The sequence below is a fragment of the Piliocolobus tephrosceles genome, chromosome X (genome assembly GCF_002776525.5).
Source record: "Piliocolobus tephrosceles isolate RC106 chromosome X, ASM277652v3, whole genome shotgun sequence".
NCBI lineage: Eukaryota > Metazoa > Chordata > Mammalia > Primates > Cercopithecidae > Piliocolobus > Piliocolobus tephrosceles.
In genome coordinates, this window is record NC_045455.1 from 57,787,776 (window position 1) to 57,807,058 (window position 19,283).

At 40.0% G+C, this 19,283-nt stretch overlaps 1 long non-coding RNA gene across 1 annotated transcript in view; it reads left to right on the forward strand.

Moving 5' to 3' along the window:
• The first annotated feature begins 2,185 nt into the window (after window positions 1–2,185).
• Window positions 2,186–19,283, forward strand: part of LOC111552024 — a 59,568-nt gene continuing 42,470 nt past the window's right edge. Inside the window, exons 1-2 of the long non-coding RNA XR_002734532.2 lie at window positions 2,186–2,266; window positions 16,634–16,726. This is a non-coding gene — a long non-coding RNA (uncharacterized LOC111552024). The remainder of the gene's footprint in view (window positions 2,267–16,633; window positions 16,727–19,283) is intronic.

The following is a 19,283-nucleotide window of genomic DNA, read 5'->3' on the forward strand; positions in this document are numbered from 1 at the left end:
TATATGTGATACTCTTCTGAAAGTGGACTATGCAGGCTATAGCATTTCAAAAGTACAAAGCATTTAAAAATATACAATAGGCCGGGCGCGGTGGCTCATGCCTGCAATCCCAGCACTTTGGGAGGCCGAGGTGGGCGGATCACAAGGTCAGGAGATTGAAACCATCCTGGCTAACATGGTGAAAACCCGTCTCTACTAAAAATACAGAAAATTAGCCAGGCGTGGTGGCAGGCTCCTGTAGTCCCAGCTACTCGGGAGGCTGAGGCAGGAGAATAGCATGAACTTGGGAGGCAGAGCTGGCAGTGAGCCGAGACCGCTTGCCACTGCACTGCAGCCTAGGTGACAGAGTGAAACCCCATCTCAATAAATAAATAAATAAAATAAAAATATACAATATAGGAAGCTGGGCACAGTGACTCACCCCAGTAATTCCAGCACTTTGGGAGGCTGAGGTGGGTGGATCACTAGAGGTCAGGAGTTCGAGACTAGCCTGGCCAACTTGGCCAAACCCCATATCCACTAAAAATAGAAAAATTAACCAGGCGTGGTGATGGGTGCCTGTAATCCCAGCTACTGGGGAGGCTGAGGTAGGAGAATCGCTTGAACTTGGGAGGCAGAGGTTGCAGTGAGCTGAGATGGCACTGCACTGCAGCCTGGTAGACAGAGCAAGACTCTGTCTCAATAAAAAGAAAAAGAAACACACACACACACACACACACACACACTCTCTCTCTCTCTCTCTCTCTCTGTCTCTAATGCTTTGAAAGATATGTAGTTGAATAATTCACCTGTGTCTTGTTTCCATAGAGAAAGGTTACAAGAGAAGAGTTCGGTCTCTTGGAAACTTTTGAGTTCTTTCTGAACAGCTCTTTTTGGACCAATATGAGAACCTAGTAAGGGCTGTAACTGATAGGTCCCTTCCTTCCTTGGGGAGTCTTCTCTAGACCACCCATTTCTGATGAGGGAAGAAACTTTAATGATTAAAAATCAGTGCTGAGGCCAATTTGAGTCTCTTTTATTGACATCAAAAGAACTGTGCTTTCTGAGAAACATGAACTGAGAAATGAGAACTTCTGAGTGTCTGGAAGAGAATTCTGAATGTTTTATATTCAGACTCCCATGTCTTGATCTCCCTTATAAATCTTTGCCCAAAAAGTAGTTAGAAAAAGTCCAGAATGATTTATTTTTATACTGCTTTTACCACTGATAATTTTAAAGTTTTGTGTTTCTAAGAATTTGGAAGTATTTTTATGAATCATATTTTTTTCTGATTATTGTAAGTTAAGATTTTTCTTATTCTGTAAAACTTAGGATACGGTGAAGAAGGATCCGATAACAAAGGATGAAACCTAGTGTCTGTGAGCTACAAGTTCCTCTCCTTGGGACTTTCACTGAATAATCTGCCTCTAATATGATGCATGATATTGTCTTGGCAGTTTATTATTTTAAGGCAGTAGAACATAATACATGGGAAGGAGCTATCTTGATCTATTATATCAAGAATCCACAATTTATAGCTCTGTCTATTTGGTAGTAAAAAGATACTCTGTGAGAGCTAGAAGGCTGTGTATATCTGTAGTGATAAGAATGCAGTCCTTTAAAAGTATCTTGATATCATTATATTTGTATGAAATCTATCATTGGGATGAAAATTCTTTTGTTTACAACTTTATATTTTATATAAACGTATGAAATATGTGTGTTTGTTAATATGCATTATTACATTAAATTTCCACAATAGTCCTGTAAATTATGTGAATTCCTGATTCACAGCTAAACAACCTGAAGTATAGGGGAAGTTGGCTAACTTGGCTGAAATCACAGAGCAAATGAGTGGCAGAAGGACTCAACTCCCGGTCTTTTGATTAACCATATTGGTTTATTGTTTTTATTTTGTTTTGTCTTTTCACAGTTGTTTCTCTGAGTATTTATGGTTTGGCATAGGGCTAACACTATTAATAACTATTTGTAAAAATTTTGGGAGATGTTTTATACCCAGTTTTAAGGCCATGGCTAAAGGCTAGTTAGTTCTTGTCTCACAAGGCTGCATATGCTACTATGCACCTGCCTTAATTACCTCTGGGCCAAATACCAAACAACTAGGGCAGGTCCTCTGCCCTGGAACATGAGTCCCAGGAATTATTCAAATTAGCCGATTCACAGGAAGCCCTCTTAAGTTGCCTTTCATAGTCCCAGCTTGCTGTTATGCTTCCTCTGTCTAACTTCCTGCGTGGCCCTGCCTGGCAGCCTTCTCTCTTTAGGAGCTGTGAGTAATAAAGAGTTCTGCTTTTTATCTATCTGAGTTTCATTGTGTTGTGTTTTGCTCTCCAAAGAATCTTTGGAGTTTAAATTTGTCTCTTACATTTTTAGTTGAACTGTGGTATAACTAGAAAAGCTTTGGATAGGAAGAAAGGCAACTGGGTTTCTTCTACAATAGGCTTTGCGTGGCCCAGTAGAGGTTTATTCAACCTCTCTAAATCTCAACTTCCTTCCTATAAAATAAACAACAATCCTAAAAGCAATGGTTCCTGATCTGGATTGGAATTCCATAATTTTGTGGTATAAATTGGTGGTGCCAAAGTACAAGAGCACCCGAGGACAAATTGAAACACAAGTATTCAACTGGAAGGCAGTGTCTGTATTCTATAAATGGGAATATATTAGTTTGGTTTATCCACATATAAGTTATGATAACATGATACAAGATATCATGAGGCTGGGTGTGGTGGCTCACGCCTGTAATCCCAGCCCTTTGGGAGGCCAAGGCAGGCGGATCACCTGAGGTTGGGAATTCGCAACCAGTGTGACTAACATAGTGAAACCTCATCTCTACTAAAAATACAAAATTAGCTGAGCGCGGTGGCACATGCCTGTAATCTCAGCTACTCAGGAGGCTGAGGCAGGAGAACTGCTTGAACCTGGGAGGCCGAGGTTGCGATGAGCTGAGATCATGCCATTGCACTCCAGCCTGGGCAACAAGAGTGAAACTCCATCTCAAAAAAAAAAAATATATATATATATATATATATGTATGTATGTATCATGAAGAAACCGTTTTGTCAAAATGACTTTTTAAAGCACACATAAGTAGGCACTAGCTAATAAAACAATAAAGATAAGTGCCTGCTTGGTAGCCCATTATTTTAGCACCAGAAGCTTGTATGTTGTAGGACTCTGAAAGTCTCCTTTCCAGAATGTAAACTATGAATTCTGAGATGGTTTGTTAAAGTTCCTTTGAGATTTTTTTTTTTTCACATTGTCTCTCTCTCTCTCTCTCACTCTTGTTTTTTGGTCAGGAACTTCAGAAGCTGCTGAAGCTGCAGATTTTGGTGTCATTGACCTGCCTTCCTCTTTGTTTGGCGGTTGATGAATCCTTGGGGAGAGGTGTCTGCAACCCTGATGGAGAGCTAGAAAATAGAGCTTCTCTGAATGGCAGCCGCTAGACACTTGATTTTTCTGAAAGATAGGCTCTTGATCAGGCCAGCAGGGGCTTAATGATTTATTCTTTGATGTCCAACTCCAGATAAAGTTAGACTACATCCTAAAGCGTGCATAGGAGGAAAAGCTATTACTGCACTTTGCTTGTTGGTGATAAATTCTACTAAAAAAAAAAAAAGAGAAAAAGAGAGACAGTATTAAATAGCTTTTATTTGAAATGGTTTCCAAATGTTGCAACCTAGGGAGGATGATAATAGAATAGGGAGTATAAAACACTTAGGTGGGTCTCATCCTCTTCCCACCAGGCTTCCTTTTTATTTAGGATTGAGGCCAGGGTTTTATGTAGTATCTGTATTTTAGAACCAGAATGGATGAATAATAGCATTGCTAAAATTTGGGAGAAGCATGTGATTTTTTTTTAACCTCCTATCACTCCTTATCTAAAGACAAATTATTGTGTTTAATAACTTAAATAAGAGATGAACTCGAGATTCCTCCTTGGGACTGGAAATAGAGTTAAGAGCCTAGGTTATAGCTTCCCATCATTCTAGAGCACGTGGAGGATTCTGCTACTTTTAGAATTAGTCTTAGAATTGTAGATTCTGCAAAATACTTTCTCCTCCATGTCTATACCAATTCTGACTGTCCTTTAAGGCTCAGTACAGGTGAAGAGCCAGCTCCTTCAATGGAACTTTCCCCAACAGAACAGACCTTGATGCTCTACTTAGATGCCCTTAGCTCCCTTTACCACTTCTGTGTGTTTTCTTGGGCTCAGTGTGCTCTTCCCTCTGACCACAGGCACCTGAAACTTTCTTTGAAGGACTGCCCAGGCTACTGCAGCCACTTAGTCTACACGTCCAGAGGCTCCCGCAGAGAGCTGTAGTGCCTAAGAGCTGGCTTCCCAGAGAGGATTGTGACCAATGGGTGACTGGTGCAGAAGCTTGGAAGCTCGTTTCCTTTGCCGCAGGACAATCTCTGAGGTGTTAACTTATTCTGCAAACATCCTATGGAGGATCAGGCTGAAGCAATCTTCTGTAAGATGTTGAGATATTACCCTAGCTTGACTTCTTCCCCCTTCTGGTCTGGCTTTCCCCATTCCCTTAGCAGTTTATTTTAAGAGTACTTTCATAATGCACATCCTATCTCAAGGTCTGCTTCACAGGAAATTGACCTAAAACGCAACTTTTCTGTTGTACCATTTCTTTGAATTCTAAGAGCAATTGCTAGTTAGTTGAACACTAGTAACAGGCTCTGCCGTATTGTTTGCTCTTTTTTCCCTCGGAGATTGTGATCTCTCTGATGGTGGCTGGAATCCTATCTCATGTGTGCTGTTTTTATTTTGTTGTTTTATCTCTCATCTAATTTTTAAAAAGGTCTTTAAGGCCGGGCGTGGTGGCTCAGGTCTGTAATCCCAGCACTTTGAGAGGCCGAGGTGGGCGGATCACCTGAGGCCGGGAGTTCGAGACCAGCCTGACCAACATGGAGAAATCCCGTCTCTACTAAAAGTACAAAATAAGCCAGGCATGGTAGCACCTGCCTGTAATCCCAGCTACTCGGGAGGCTGAGGCAGGAGAATTGCTTGAACTTGGGAGGCGGAGGTTGTGGTGAGCCAAGATCACGCCATTGCACACCAGCCTGGGCAACAAGAGCAAAACTCTGTCTTTAAAAAAAAAAAAAAAATCTTTAACAGCTTTGCAATAAATGAGTACATAGGATAAAACAAAACCAAAGTCAGTGGATAGAAAATGAAGTATGAGAATCAAAAAATCAAGGGAGTGGGGAAGAGGAAAAACCAGCAATTTCAGACTGAGAAAGGCAACTGAAATCAAGAATCATATTTAGTTTGTGCTGCTTAGCAGCTTGGACAAAGATGGAGACATAATTTCCTAGATAATTTTTAATCCTTAGTAGTACAAAGTTGTTTTAGTTATCTATTGCTGTGTAACAAATTACCCCCAAATTTAGCTGCTTGAAACAACAAACATGTATTATCTCTCACAGTTTCTGAGGGGCAGAAAACAGGGAGCAGCTTAGCTGGGTGGCTGTGGCTCACTGTCTCTTACAAGGTAGCAGTCAAGCTGTTGGCAACAGCTGCAGTCCCATCAAGGCTTGACTGGGGCTGGAGAATCCATTTCCAAGCTCGCTCATGTGGTTGTTGGCAGGCCCCAGTTCCTCGCTGGCTGATGTCCAGAGGCCTCCCTTCCCGCCACATGTGCCTCTCTACAGGCTGCTGAATGTGCTCATGACACAGCAGCTGCTTTCCCTAGAGTGGCTTATCTGAGAAAAAGAGAGAAAGCCGAGATGGAAGCTGCAGTGTGTTATAGCCTACTCTGGGAAATGATAAACTCTCACTTCTGCTGTGTGTTATGCATCTCACCGATCAACCCCAGTGCAGCCTGGGAGGGGATGCCACGCTGTGCGAATGCCAGGAAGTGGAGATCACTGGAGGCCATCGTGGAGGAGGATGACTGCAAAAGTATATGGCATATATTAATTTCTCCTGATTAGATGAAGTTAATAGCAGTGAAAAAGATAATTCAAAGGAGGATCATGTGTATTTTCTTTTTGTATGCTCCATTTACTCATCATATAAAGGGTTCTCAGCAAATATTTACGGATATTCAAAAATCTGCTATCTTCCAAGTTGTTTTCTCCATAAAGGAGAGTAGGTCAGCCACAAGCATAAAGGACAAAATATAATGTACAGCATACTGTAGTGGATGCTAACTTGGGTATTTTAAGTCAATGTTCTTTTAAAAAGTGTCATAGCTATGTCATCTCTATGTTTCTAATGCTAACACTCTAAAGCAAGTGCTTAGATTTCTGCAGCAGCTTCTCAATGTACTTTCCCTTTGTCTAGATTCTCTTATGCTATATCTCACTTTCATCATGTCATTATTGTTTAATGACTCATCACTAATAGAATAAAATCCAATCACCTTGACTTTTCAAAAGCACAATTCATCTATTCAAGTCTCTATTCCATTGCTTCCATCAGGAGCCCTTTACTTTAACCTGGAAGTATTCTCACTGCTTCCCAAATGTCCATGCTAATGTTTAACTCTTAACTTCTTCTTGTTGCTGTATCCCCTTCTGGGAATTTCTTGTTCTATTATTTGGCATCTCCATGTCCTTGTTCAGCCAGCCTTCCCAGTGTTGACATGTCTTCAGCACGTCTGCCTTAGCGCAAGGCCTCAGTATTTCTTAGGTGGATTATTATCTTAATGACTTTTTCAATTCCCAGTTTCCTTCTGTTTTATCTTCCCTATTTTTCCATTGTTGTTTTTACACGTCAAACTGATTGTATAATTTTGTTTACAACAAAACACTTTGAGAGTTTGACACTTAGTAGGTTCTCAGTAATTGTTAATTGCATGAATAAAATGTCCAGGCAAATTCCCATTCCTATTTCCATGAAGTTTTAACATGATTTTGCCTCTCACTTTGATCTTTTCCTTGTTTGAAGTCCTGTGATACTTATTGTCTGCATCAGTTATTTTGATGTTCTATAATATGCTTCCTCCTATTATCACTTAATTCTTCTCTTATCTTTCATTCATTCATGTATTTGTTCATTCATTTATTCAACACCTTTCTTTATAGGCTACTTTATGTCACAGATTATGCTAGGTCTTGGGAGAATAGAATGCTTGGCAAACACAGATAAGATATCTGCTTTTATGGCCCTTGGAGTCTACCTGTAAACAGAGACAACAATTTAATTATCACATCAAGAGAGTGTATTAGTTCGTCTCACACTGCTATAAAGATACTACCTGAGACTGGGTAATCTATAAATAAAAAAGTTTTAATTGACTCACAGTTCCACATGGCTGGGGAGGCCTCAGGAAACTTACAATAATGGCAGAAGGCAAAGAGGAAACAGGGACATCTTCCCTGGTGGCAGGAGAGAGAGAACGAGAAGGGGACGTGCCAGACATGTATCCACAGATCTTATGAGAGCTCACTCACCATCATGAGAATAGTATCCATGATCCAATCCCCTCCCACCAGGTCCCTCCCTCGACACGTGGGAATTACAATTTGAGATGAGAATTTTGTGGAGACACAGCCAAACCATATCTGAGAGTGTAATTACAGATTGAGAAAAGGGCTGTGAAGGAAGAGTACATGGTTGCATGAAGGCATATAATAAAGGAAGCAGTTCTAGACCTGGACCTCAGAGAGGCTCCTCCGAAGAAGTGCCCTTTGGACTGAGATCTGAACAATGAGTAGAAACCACACAGTGAAGAGGGCTAGGAGGAAGGAGTGAGGGTAAAAGACAGTGTTTTAAGCATTGCAGTGGCATGCACAATGACCCTGTGGTGGGATAAAGATTTAAAAGAAGGCCAGGGTGTTTAGATCCAGAAACAGAAAAAGGACACTAATGGAAACATTGATGAGATCTGAATAATGTACAGAGCTTAGTTACTAATTAATGTTCTAATGTTAGTTTCTAAGTTTTCACAAACATTTCACAGTAATGGAAGACGATAACATTAAGAGAAACTGAGCCTAGGTGAGGGGTATACGGGAACTATCTATGCAATTTTTCTGTAAATCTAAAGTTCTTCTAAATGTAAATTTATGTTTAAAAGATAAGGTCAGAATGAAAGAAATTCACTGCATAAAAGAAGAATGGTACAAGATAAGGTTGAAGATTAAGACCAATCTAAGACTTCCAGAGGCTTTGAGCACTATCTTAAGAATGTTGACATTAATCTTGGAGTAAGGTGTGATGGTTTTACATAGTGAATGACACAGCGGGAGCTCCATTTGAAAATATCACTAACCTAGGGGCAGTGTACAGAGTGGATTGGAGGAGTACATGGGTGGGTAAAGGAGGCCAGGTCAGACACTCTCGAGGTTTCCAGACTAGATATGTTGAGTTAAGGTGGAGACAGACTCTCTTTAGCAAGATATATGTTTACAAACTGCATTTATCTTTTCTTTCTTTCTTTCTTTCTTTTTTTTTTTTTTTGAGATGGTGTCTCGCACTGTCGCTCAGGCTAGAATACAGTAGTGCGATCTCGGCTCACTGCAACCTCCGCCTCCAGGGTTCAAGCGATTCTCCTGCCTCAGCTTCCCAAGTAGCTGAGATTACAGCCATGCCCCACCACGCCTGGGTAATTTTTGTATTTTTACTAGAGACAGGGTTTCACCATGTTGACCAGGCCGGTCTTGAACTCCTGACCTCAGGTGATTCACCTGCCTCAGCCTCCCAAAGTGTTGGGATTACAGGCGTGAGCCACCATGCCCCAGCCCATTTTTCTTTCACTTACGTACCTATCATAGAATTATTTAGATAATATCTACATAATACATATTCTTTGGATAAATAAATGAATAGATAAATAGATGAATTAATTAAAAAAGGGTTAGATCAGGTTAAGGAGTCCTTGAAGACAGCAGCCTCTTGGCAGTATTATGGTGGCTCTGTCCCAAACTCTAGAACCAGGACTGGTGATTTCAAATAGAAATCAACAGAATACCTCAGTTTTTCCCTCTGCTTCCAAGGACCCTTTTTCCAGAAATGAGTGATCCTTTGTCTTATTTTTGGAATGCCCATTATTTGCACAAAGGTTCGGGGAGGAGCACTGGGTGGAAAACAGAGGCTCAAAAGACATTTTGAAAGAAAATTTGAAAGTGTTCAATACCTGGAAATGGAAGAAGCAAGTTAAAGTGTGGTGAGCCATCTGCATCATGCCTTCTTCTTCAGAGCAAATTCATTCTGCATATCATTTGCATTTTGCCCTTTTGGCAATAGCGGTAATCTTAGCTTTTTTAGAGGCATCTGTAATTAGAGGTTCTTCACCTTCTGGGGGAAAGTGTTCTAATTCCTCAGTGGTTAAAGGAAACCTGGGGAAAGACTGCAGTGTAAGGATGAGGAAAGGGCAGCATCAAGAGTTCTGCTTGTTTAGTTCAGTTGAGATCCAGCAGTTTAGGCAGTAGCAGGTGTGTGTTTTCTGCAAGCCTTTCTCATTTGAAAAGACAATGCTGGTTTTTAAGAACCATATCTTGGGCGAATTAGTGTGGAGATCATCAGGTGGAGACTGCTAGGTTACTTTCAATTTAGAGAACGAAGAAAATAAGAATGATTAACATTCCAAGATTATTTCAACCAGGAGACCCTAAGATCCCAGTTTCTCTCCTAGAATCTTTGTTCCAACATTTGTGCTCAGTGTTCAGACAGGGCTATCACTACCCATGTTTGTTTTCTAACACATGACCAATTTTAGCCAATGGAGTTTATATCATGGATCTCAGAGGTTAATCTTTTCCCTTTCTTGTCTCCTCTGCTTCCCAGACATGCATTCATTTGACTGGCAGCCTGGAAAATTGAAAAATGCCACAGGGGTTATTAAGGTGGAAATCGTTTCTGCTCTTTGAGGCTCTGCAAGCTAGTTATTGCTGCACCTATAATATCCAGGCATCAGAGCAGCACGCATTGTTCTTAACTTGCCTGACACAGGCCCATATCAGTTGTAACACCCAGATAGAATGAAGGGCTCTCAAGATATCATTTCTCTACTCAAAATATATCCCTTTAGTCGATTAAAACAGAGTCCCTGAAGTTATTAGAATGTATTCTGTGTCTTTGTGCACACACGTTTGATTTACTTTTGTTCTTATTAAAAGGGTAAGCCTAGAGAAAAGGAGAAAAGAGAATCTTCCAGAATCCATATTTTAATAATTGCCTGAGTGCACATTTACTCTACAGAGACTTTCGTGTTTCTCTAACTATTTACTTGGCTCTTTTACGCAATGCGTGTTACTTACCTGGCCTGGTAGACCATGACCCAGCTTCTGGCCTATCATGTAATCCTGCATTTGGTTCCCTCTGAGCCATTATGGCATAGTCTAGCTATAGGATGGAGATATTATTTTGGATTGTTTTTCACAATAAATGGCTCCATATTGTATAAATTGTATTGAGCTGTTATGATGTTAATATATAAATATTAAGAAACTATTGGGGAAAAGTTACTGTGTAATTGAGATAGCCTATTTTCCAATGTTAATAAGTTCTTCATTAATTTTTTTCTCCATAAAAATATTCAAGGAGTTTAATTCACATTAAAAACTTATAAACATATATTTTAAAAAATGAAATTACCTTACATCCCAACTCAACAACAGGAAACAATACCACTCCTCAACTGGAAAACCTCTATGCATCATTTAAATAAGGCATAGAGAAAAGAAAAACACCCCAAAGCCAAAGTACCCCATGGTAACAAAAAAAACTTCAGAGAGGTTTTTCAGGAGAGAGAATTTGTTTGTTTCTATTTAGCTTTAGGGCAATGATCTTTTTAACCATGTTGCCGCAGGCAAAAGATTCAATATTAGCATTAATGCCTGCTTTTGATAAAGTATAAGGGAATGAAATATAGTCTACAATAACATAAAACCCTGATCATAAAAGTGAACTTAAATTCATGTCCTGCTTCAAAACTGCCAGGCATGTTGTTGGCCTCCTGTCTTGGTATATCAATCAGGGCCCCGGCAGGAAACAGAATTCATTCCAGATGGTTCAGATAAGACGTTAATAAAAGGAGTTACAGGGACATAGGCTGGAATCAAACAGAGGATGGTAGGGTGCTCTACCCAGGGACTGAAAGCAGGAAACTGTCACCACACCTAGGACCTAGGGCTGAGCAGAGGAAATAGTGTACTGGAACCCAGTGAGCCCTGGAACTGCGCAGGACATACGGCTGTCTTAGTGGATGGACATAGTTACTGCCAGGGAAGTGATTTGAAACAGAATGAGTGGAGATGAAATGCCCTGTCCCTGCTCCTCCTGTCATCCATCTCTCACTGGTGCCTCTGTTGGCCAACGCCACCCAGAAGGCAGCCAGTGAGGGAGTCCATATGGTGTAGTTTTTAGTGGGCACTTCCTGAGCTTGAAAGTTGGGCAGATGAAGTGGGGAAGGGGATGAAAAGTGGAAAATATCCATAACAGTTGGTTTCCAGATCACTAAAGTGTTAGCATTATTGGTGTCTAAATAAGAAAATGACTATAAAGGGATTATATTTTCTAACCCCTCATGAGAAAGAAGCTAGAAGTTCTATATTTTATTTTATAGAAGGCTGGATGTAAAAATGACTATTAGCAGGGTTTTCTTCTTGCTGGGCAAAAAATGTTCAAAACTTTACCTAATAGTCTAATACTCCTGTAGGAAATTACAGTTTCCAAAGGACTTTCCACTGATAGTATTTCATTGAATTCCAACTAAAGTCCTAAGAGGGAGGTATTATCTTATTAACTTTATAGGTGAAGAGTCGAGGGTCACAGCCTCAGATGACTTTCTTACTATCCAAAGTTAGAACTCAGCAGCATCAAGATGCAGATTTAAGTCTGACTTTACATCCCAACTCAACAACAGGAAACAATACCACTCCTCAACTGGAAAACCTCTATGCATCATTTAAATATAGCATAGAGAAAACAAATACACCCCAAAGCCAAAGTACCCCACGGTAACAAAAAGGTTCTTTATGTCAAACCACTATGCCATTTTAAAAATAATAATGTCACACACTTTTGATAGCATATATGCTGAAAGCAGAACTGTCTGTACTTTGCAGAAAATTTCATTTGCAGGGGAACTACAGTCTCTGTGTCAGGTAAGCTCAGTATCAAGAAGCAAAGAACAGTCCAAAGCATCAAGTAGTCCAGTGGAATAAAATGATTCAGGAAGAGAGGCAAGGAGAACATTTGGGAGGAGAGACTGGAAAGAGACTCCCAGGAAACAGTAAGAAGCAAGGAGGATGAGGAGCGTGCACGCCTGAGAGTGGTTGGAAAGAGACTAGTTAGAGTGTAAAGTGAGGTTTCTCAAGAGTTAAGGCAGAGGCTACAATATTTCTCAATGTATTGTTCATGGACCACTTGCATCAGAATCACCTAGGTTACCTACTTTAAAGGTCAATCCTGGATCCCCCTCTGACTTGCAGAGTCAGAATCTGCATGAGGAGAACTCTGCTGTTTGGCATTTTGACATGTCCTCTCCATTAGTCCCTGCTCTCCCCACTACTCCCACCACACACACACACGTACACAAAGGTTGAGAACTGCTGACAGAGAGCACATTTGGGCAGTTTGACTAAAAAGAGCTCTGTAACAGAACTATAAATATTTGGTTACAGCTCAGTTTTCTGGCATGGCTGAACATAAGCCATCTGACTACCCATCGATCATCCCAACTTCTGTTTCTTTGCTTCAATCATATTTTTTGAATAGTCTTTTGAAAATATGTTTCCTAATTTTATGCTTTAATAAACAAGGCATATTAAACACAAATTGACTTTTCAGATTCTTACAGTGCTTTGAGTTAAATATTTTAAACATCAATTATGGTAAACATTAAAGATGTAAATGTAGTAAGTTAGGGAATTGGGTTAAACTGTATGGATGCTAAGATTGCTTTTCAAAAGGAATCCCTAATATGAGCCTGTGTTCTTGTTATTTAATCTTATTTTCATAAAAGGAGTGTGAAGAATGGGCAACTACAAGACCTCAAAGGTGAGATAATATGGCTACCTTTTCTTTTTTAGCAAAATTAATTAATGAACACAGATGCAGTCATCTGCAAGATGTTTTCCAAACAACACTAAGAGCTTCTTTTCTGTTTTCATCATTATCCTTTTGCAGCATCAAAAAACATGTATTGCTGCAGCATGAAAAACAATATCTCACTTCAACTTCTCTTGTTAGCTTTAAGACTCTTTCCCAGTGCCACATATTTGGGTAAGAGTGTTTATGGTATGGAACAAAATGTTGATTATTGTTGTTGTAACCAAAGGTCGTATTGGTCATTTGGAACATTATTTTGTAGAGGATGGTTGTGCTACCTTTATACTGTAACTTTTTTTTCCGGTTGAAACCCTATAATCTTGAGTCATGGTTCAAACAAACAGTATTTCAAATACTGTTTATCAAAAGTTTTAAAACAGTAACTGAGGCTGGCTGTAATTTAACTGTGAATTTGATTTGCCTTGCTGATTTATAGAGAGGTGCAGATACTTTGTAACTAGTACTCAGGTTAAGTTTGAGTTAGTTGTAGAATTTTTCTTTGTTTATTGTGATTCAGAATGGCAAACATATTGTTTGTATCCCTTAAATGAAGGTAGAATTATTGATTAACCACAAAACAATACATATTGGTTGATGCTTCCCCCTACATTAATAGGTTATCTTTTGGCTGAGTCTCTCAGCCAAAAAATAACACTTTGAGTTACTTTCCAGTAATGGCCATGAGTTAGAGTTGACCTCTTCACACTAGAGAGTAGTTTCTGTTGAATCAATAGCTGCAGTTTTGATCTGATTGGCCTGAGATGAAGTTACAACCTATAGTCATGGAACAAACCAAAATAAACAGCTTATTTTAGAATTAACTCAAGAGTATGACCTCACTTGGAACATGCTCTATACCAGAGTTCACTGATATTAACCTAATGGCTATTTTAAAAATTAAAGTCCTTATCTTTGGGGGCTTTTCCAGAAAATCCAGCAATTACTTTTTCAAATATCCATTATTTCTTCAGGGACATATTTTATAAGAAGCAGAAGAAAATATAAGCATTAGATATTTTGGTGTATATAAATTACTACAGCAATCTCTGTAGTATTTTCCTGTAAGTTCTTATCAAAGCAATTTAAGGCAAACAATTGGAAAGTGAGAATTAAATGCGATCATCTTTCTTAGAGAAGTGTGTTCACAATGCCAAATAATCCATTTTATTGAATTTCCACCCCTCAGAACTGACCAGTTGTTTTGCTTTCCAGCAGTGTCACCTACATCTATCCCAGAGAGTTCTGTCTTTCTTTCTCTCTCCCTCCCTCCCTCCCTCCCTCCCTCCCTCCCTTCCTTCCTTCTTTCTTTCTTTCATTTTATTTTTTATTTTTTGAGATGGAGTCTCACTCTGTTACCCACACTGTAGTGTAATGGCACAATCTTGGCTCACTGCAACCTCTGCCTCCCGGGTTCAAGCAATTCTCCTGCCTCAGCCTCCCGAGTAGCTGGGATTACAGGCATGCACCATCATGCCTGGCTAATTTTTGTATTTTTGTAGAGGTGGGGTTTCACCATGTTGGCCAGGCTGGCCTCAAACTTCTGACCTCAGGTGATTCTCCCACCTCAGCCTCCCAGAGTGCTGGGATTACAGGCATGAACCACTGTACCTGGCACAGACAGCTCTTTCTAAACTGAGAGACCTTAACAGGTGTGTCCTTCTGAATTAGCCCATTATATTTAAGAAAGCACTTTTATAAGACCTGACTTTGACTTAGGTGTTATTTATTGTTGGATTGGTATGAAAAAAATCCATCAGCTTTTTTTTTTTAAAGGTTTAATTACATGTACACATGAGTGTATGTCACTGCTCCCACCCAATTTTCTTTGCCTTCTGTTATGCTAGGACTGGAAAGCAGATGTTTGTTATAAATTGTATTTCTTTTAATATGTGACTAAGTAAATATATGGGATTGAATTATTTCTTTTTGGAACTTCTGCCTAAAACATTAAACTATACTAATATCAATTCTGCAGAATCTGTTTAAAAATAGGAGCAACTGGGGTGCAGTATTTCATGAGTGAATGCTAAAGCTTTCATTTCGAAAGAAAGCTGGGAGGTTGGAACAACTGAAAGACTCCAAATGCGTCATGTCTGAAAAAGCCAAAAGACAAGCAAAAGCTATAAAAAGTTCTTGTCATATTCATTTCTTCTTTCTATCTATACAGTAAATGTACTGTAAAGCTTTTGATTTCTTTCAAAACTCCTGGCTGGACATTTGTTCTCAAATTATTAGAATTTTTTTATTGTATAGAGAGTGTATATTCTTAATTTGTTCCTAGGAGACAGGACTTGACTCTGGAGGCGGGGCTTGGACACTGGAACAAATTGAGAACTAGCTAAAACAGGGATGGGGTGGAGGCAGCTTTCCATAAGACACTCCCACCAGTGTGCCACGTCAGTTTACCATTGCCACTCTGAGCACACTGCCTCTGGGGTAGCCCCGCTCCACAGGGAGCAGTGCCTCTGCTGCTACTGGACACTGCTGCTTCAGTAAAAGTTTCTATCTAACACCTCCCACTCACCCTTGAATTCTTTCCAGGGTGAAGTTAAGAACCAACCATCCTGATCTAAGCCCCAATTTTGGGACTTGCCTACCCTACATCCATGCCCTGAAATTAAATAAAATTACAGTCCAAAACTTTCTCCCAAAGTTATCTTCACTTGCACTATTGCAGAACAGAACAACAATAAAGAACAGTTGACAGTCATTGCTATTTTTCTTCTTAGTTGACAGTCATTGCTATTTTTCTTCTTCTGTTTACCATTTGAAATGTTGGCACTTTTCCCTCTATATTGATATGAAACAGAAAAGTTTGACGTGACAAGACACTGAAACTATTTATGTATTTCTTTCCTTGTGGTTTAAAACACAGGTCTCTGCATTCTAAAGTTGTAGTTTTCAACTGAGGGTGGTATTGCTGCATTTCCCCCTACCCTCCAGGACACTGGGCAATGTCTGGAGATATTTTTTTACTGTCATGCCTTGGGGACTAGAGGAGCTACTGGCATCCAGTGGTTAGAGGTTGGGGATGCAGCTAAACATCTACAAAGCACAGGACAGCCCCCACAGCAATTATCTGGCACAAAATGTCAATGGAAACAAGGTGGAGAAACTGTTCTAAAATAATCCCTCCAAAACCTTGCTCAACCCTTCTAGGCATTCTCAATCCGGCTTATGACAATCTGGCAACTCCGTTCCATCTGCTACTGGGAGTACTACGGTCTTGTGAAATTCAAAGGCCTTTAAAAATTTTTTTGCATGTCATCTCCTTTAATTATGGGGCATTTGATCCTTCTGGTGCATATATATATGTGTATTATTTTTCTGACATTATGCCTCCCTTATCACCCCATTTTTATGTTCTTTCATGTCTCCCCTTCATCTTTCTATTCTCTAAACAGTTCTTTTTTTAATTTTTTTTTCAACTTTACTTTTTAGATGTGGAATCTTGATTTGTCACCCAGGCTGGAGTGCAGTGGTGCAATCATATCTCACTACCTTCTTGAACTCCTGGGCTCAAGGAATCCCCTGCTTCACCCTCCCAAGTAGCTAGAACTACAGGTGCATGCCACCATGCCTGGCTAATTAAAATAATTTTTTTTTTTTTTTTTTTTGTAGAGTCTGAGTCTTGCCAGTTTGCCTACTCTGGTCTGGAACTCTCGGGCTCAAGCAACCCTCCCACCTTGGCCTCCCAAAGCGTAAGGATTACAGGTATGATCCACTAACAGTTCTAATCTATGATGTCCTTACATCATTCCCTATGTGCTCAAATACTCCTGACTCTATTATAAGTTTGTGCTGTTTATTAGGTAGCGCTGAGACTTGAATTGCCCTGTTTGGAGCAGAGAGAAACCTGGGAATTGTTCTGCTGACTCTGTTTTCTTTAGCTTACTTTGGGGTCACATTGGGAGTATCTGGTCCTGAGCCAGGGGAGTGTCACTGCATGGAGATTGTGCTGCTAACAGAGGACTCACATCACTGTTGTTGGCTCTTCTCCATAGATGGCCAACCACATGTCAGGCCCTGTGTGAGGTGCTTCTCACATATTTATCTCTACAGGATAGCTGTAATTAACCCTACTATGAATAAGAGGAAAGGGACGCCCAGCAAGTCATCCAAGGACAATGGCTAGCAATATGTACAACTAGGAATTGTACCCAGGATGATTTGATTTAAAACCTTCACTCTTTCCATAGGACGATGGTGTCTCTGAGTGCTGCAAATAGTTAGGGACATCTCAACACAGCTAGGTTTGTTTTAGAGCTTGGTGAAACCATGTAAAGGCTTTTAGATGACCAGAATGGCTCGAATCAAATTGACCTGGTATTCTCAAGGCTGGAAAATATTTCATTGCTTATTACTCTCTCTCTCTCTCTCTCTTTTTTTTTTTTTTTTCATGGCCAGAGGAGAATTGGTTTCATTCACATATTCAATTTATAACATAATTCAGCAATTATGCTAGTTGCTGGGGTCTTCGGCACGTGACGTAGAATTCTCGTCAGGGTGGTGTCCCCTGGCTCTGCAGTCTTACTGGAGTGGCTTGATACCACACAGCTCCTCCATGACTCACCCTTTCTCAGTCATCTAACTTGAATTTTCTAACCCTCAAACTATTCCCCTTTCAGATCAGGATAGTGACACTTCAAATCACAGTGTTGCCAGGAGGCTCAAAAGACCCCATGCACAAAGACTTCACTGACATGAAGTAAGGAGGGATGAAAACCCCCTTCATTTTCCTCTTCATTAAAGGAATCAGGGACATGGTACTGGGTGTCCAGCAGGGCATGCCTGTGAACAAATAAAACATCCACAAACAAGACAAAGTGCCTTAGCACTACATAAAACAGATGTCACTTGTTTGATAACAAACCAGAGAAGAGATAGACTGAAATGTGGAACATCGGTGGGAGATTCTTTAGGCAGATATAGTCTATTCTTATAACCCATTTTTGTAGTTTTGCTCTTGTGAAAGTGGCTTCTATTTCCATGCTTAACCTGTGTTGGAAAATTCCTGTGTGCAGCGTGGCAAATTACTGCCATATCCTGTTTCAGAGATGGCTGCTCTTTTGTCACAAGTGGAAATTTTCCAGTGCATAGAAGTATGAAAGTTTATTTTAAGGGTGTGAATGTTTTTGTAAACAAGATATTCTAGGCATTATTTCTACCCACAATTTACTTTTGTGCTTTGTGTGTGCGTGTGTATGCTTTGGAAAAATGTTGCAAAATCCCATCCAGATGGTTTCAGTCCCTCAAGCTAATCTCACCATCACCTGTATTTTCTTACATTCATCTGTCTAAGTGTGGCAGACAGTCCCTTGGCAGACTCTTGGTCTTTCCCAATCTCTTTTTGCCAGCTAGTCGGGGCTCCAGAAAGGCTTTCAGTTTTCCTAATAAAGGGGGCCCATTTATTCTTTTAGTCCCCCTTTTGTTTGCTCCTCTCTGCTCCTTTTCTTTACTTTTTTTAAAACTTTGATCAAAGTTATGATGACTGGAGCTGTAGCAGCCATCTTGTGATCAAGAAACAGAGCCAAGACAATCACAGAACTTCCAGCTCTTGTCTCTGAGACTGCAGACCTAACAGCAGTGGCTGATCTCCAGATTTCCTGTTAGGTGAGACAAAGAAATGCACATTGCCTTGAATTGCCGTCAGTCACATTCTTCTGTTACTCATATATCCCTACATTCTGATATGGTTCCATTCACTGGTGAATTTTCATAGATCCTCTCCATCAATTCATTTTCTGCTAAAAACTCATCTTTTTGAGGAAAGCATTAATGATTGAACCCTCATTCTCATCCCGAGTATATTCATTTTCTTTTCATGGTGCTCAGTGAACATTATCATTGAGCAGTCCTTTACTTCCGTTAATACATTGCACTTTGCAATACTAATATATCCTATTTGTCACTATGTTATACTACAGAGGCATTCTTCTTTTTGTGTTTTGCTTTTTGTCTTTCCAGATAAATAGTGAGTCATAAAGTCTGAGTGTTTTTTGTTTTTTGTTTTTTTGTATTCACTTAAGATGTATAATCCAGAACGTTCTTCTCATTAGACACTTTAGTAGGTATTTTTGATGGATGGACACACTACACACTGAATTAATTCTTGCAGCTGCTACTGCAAGAGCAACAAGATAAGGTGTCAGTGTGTGGTGGTGGTATTCACACATATAGAGTTAGGCCTAGACAGACTTTCATAGTGTCAGTTACTTCAGCTGGGCAAGAACAAGACTTGGAAGTAGCTCCCCCCCCTCCCCCCGCCCCG